This window comes from Hyla sarda, chromosome 2 (assembly GCF_029499605.1).
Source record: "Hyla sarda isolate aHylSar1 chromosome 2, aHylSar1.hap1, whole genome shotgun sequence".
In the NCBI taxonomy this organism is placed as follows: Eukaryota; Metazoa; Chordata; class Amphibia; order Anura; family Hylidae; genus Hyla; species Hyla sarda.
The window spans coordinates 240,946,150-240,948,611 of NC_079190.1; the positions used below are offsets into that span (position 1 = coordinate 240,946,150).

The following is a 2,462-nucleotide window of genomic DNA, read 5'->3' on the forward strand; positions in this document are numbered from 1 at the left end:
TGTAACTGTTAGGTCCGTAACAAACATCCGCCTCAAATGCGAAGAGTTCTCGCTGAGCTCTGTCGTATTTCCAGGCGACAATTCGGAGTCACATGTTAGTTGTTCCCAGAAAGATGAAGCAGAGTATAGGTTGAAAATTGCAATTTTCAAAAGCTACCCTTCATCCATTCCTGGAAAATAAATTTAGGAAACACCTGTGCGTTAGAAATGTCCTCTTTACCCCTATACCCATTCCTCAGGGTGGGTACTTTCTGTAATGGTGTCACATTTGGGTGTTTCATTTTTGTATTTTCCTCGGAATGTATGTAACCGTCAGCTACTGATATGCCATAGGCCACAAATACAAAGTGACCTCTATGACTTCTGAGCCTTGTTGTGCGCCCGTCCAGCACGTTACCCCATATGTGGATGTATTTTTATAGTCAGGGGAAAAAGCCCTCCAAAATTTGCAACCCAATTCCTCATATTACCCCATGTGAAAATGTTAAAAATTGGGTAACCCCAGCATTTTAGTGTAAAAACATTTTATTTTTCAAATTATGGCCCATTTTTCAAAAAACCTGTGATGTGTTATTTCCCACTGTACCCCTTGTTACGTTCATTGAGGGGTGTAGTTTCTAAAATTGTGTCACATGTGTTTTTTTTTTTTCTGTTGGGGGCTTTATAAATGCACATGACCCCCGACTTCGATTTCAACAAAATTTCACTCCTTCTATTCTGAGCATTGTAGTGCGTCCACAGAGCAATTTACATCCACATATGGGGTATTTTTTTTTCTCAGACGAAGTTGTTCTACAAATTTTGGGGGCCTTTTGCCCTATTACCCAATGTGAAAATGAAATATTTGGGCTAACACTATCAATATAGTGCAAAAAAATCTAATTTTTCACTTTTACGGCCCACTGTTCAAAAAAACCTGTGAGTACTCACTGTAACACTGTTACGTTCCCCAAGGGGTCTAGTTTCCAAAATGGTATGCCATGTGTTTTTTTTTTGCTGTCTTGGCACCATAGGGGCTTCCTAAATGCGGCATGCCCCCAGAGCAAAATTTGCTTCCAAAAAGCCAAATGTGGCTATTCCTCTTCTGAGACCTGTAGTGCGCCAGCAGAGCACTTTTCACCCCCATATGGGGTGTTTTCTGAATTGGGAGAAATTGGGCATCAAATTTTGGGGGGTATTTTGTGCTTTGACCCTTTGTAAAAATGTAAAATTTTGGGGAAACCAAGCATTTTAGGTAATTTTTTTTTTTTTTTTACATTTGCAAAAGTCATGAAACACCTGTGGGGTATTAAGGCTCACTTAATTCCTTGTTACGTTCCTCAAGGGGTCTAGTTTCCAAAATGGTATGCCATGTGTTTTTTGTTTTTTTTGCTGTTTTGACACCCTAGGGGCTTCCTAAAGGTGACATGCCCCCCAAAAACCATTTCAGAAAAATGTTCTCTCCAAAATCCCCTTGTCGCTCCGTCCCTTCTGAGCCCTCTACTGCGCCCGCCGAACACTTTACATAGACATATGAGGTATGTGCTTACACGAGAAAAATTGGGCTACAAATACAAGTAAAAATTTTCTCCTTTTTACCCCTTGCAAAAATTCAAAAATTGGGTCTACAAGAACATGCGAGTGTAAAAAATGAAGATTTTGAATTTTCTCCTTCACTTTGCTGCTATTCCTGTGAAACACCTAAAGGGTTAAAATGATGACTGAATGTCATTTTGAATACTTTGGGGGGGGGGGGGGGGGGCAGTTTTTATAATGGGGTCATTTGTGGGGTATTTCTAATATGAAGACCCTTCAAATCTGAACTGGTCCCTGAAAAATATCGAGTTTGAAAATTGTGAAAAATTTGAAAATTGCTGCTGAACTTTGAAGCCCTCTGATGTCTTCCAAAAGTAAAAATTCATAAATTTTATGATGCAAATATAAAGTAGACATATTGTATATGTGAATCAATTTTTTTTTTATTTTGAATATCCATTTTCCTTACAAGCAGAGAGCTTCAAAGTTAGAAAAATGCAAAATTTTCTATTTTTTCATCAAATTTGGGGATTTTTCACCAAGAAAGGATGCAAGTTACCATAAAATTTTACCACTAAGTTAAAGTAGCATATGTCACGAAAAAACAATCTCGGAATCAGAATGATAACTAAAAGCATTCCAGAGTTATTAATGTTTAAAATGACAGTGGTCAGATGTTCAAAAAACGGCTGAGTCCTTAAGGTGAAAAAGGGCTCAGTCCTAAAGGGGTTAAGCAACATAAAGTGTGAAATCTGCAATGGATTGGATACATGTGAACGTCCCCTAATAGCAGTTTTTGTTGCAGTTTCTATAGCCTATTGTCACTGTGATAATGTCATGTAGATTGGGAGTTCCCTATAACTGACTATACATGGGCACCATCATGAGTATGCACTTCACCTATTATAGTGAATGACAGAAGCGGGCACTCAGCTTTACTTACGTAC

The 2,462-nt window shown here is 38.4% G+C and overlaps 1 protein-coding gene across 1 annotated transcript in view; it reads right to left on the reverse strand.

The window, feature by feature from the left end:
* SLFN11 (schlafen family member 11) overlaps nucleotides 1–2,462 on the reverse strand; it is a 139,134-nt gene that overhangs the window by 136,532 nt on the left and 140 nt on the right. The window lies entirely within an intron of this gene.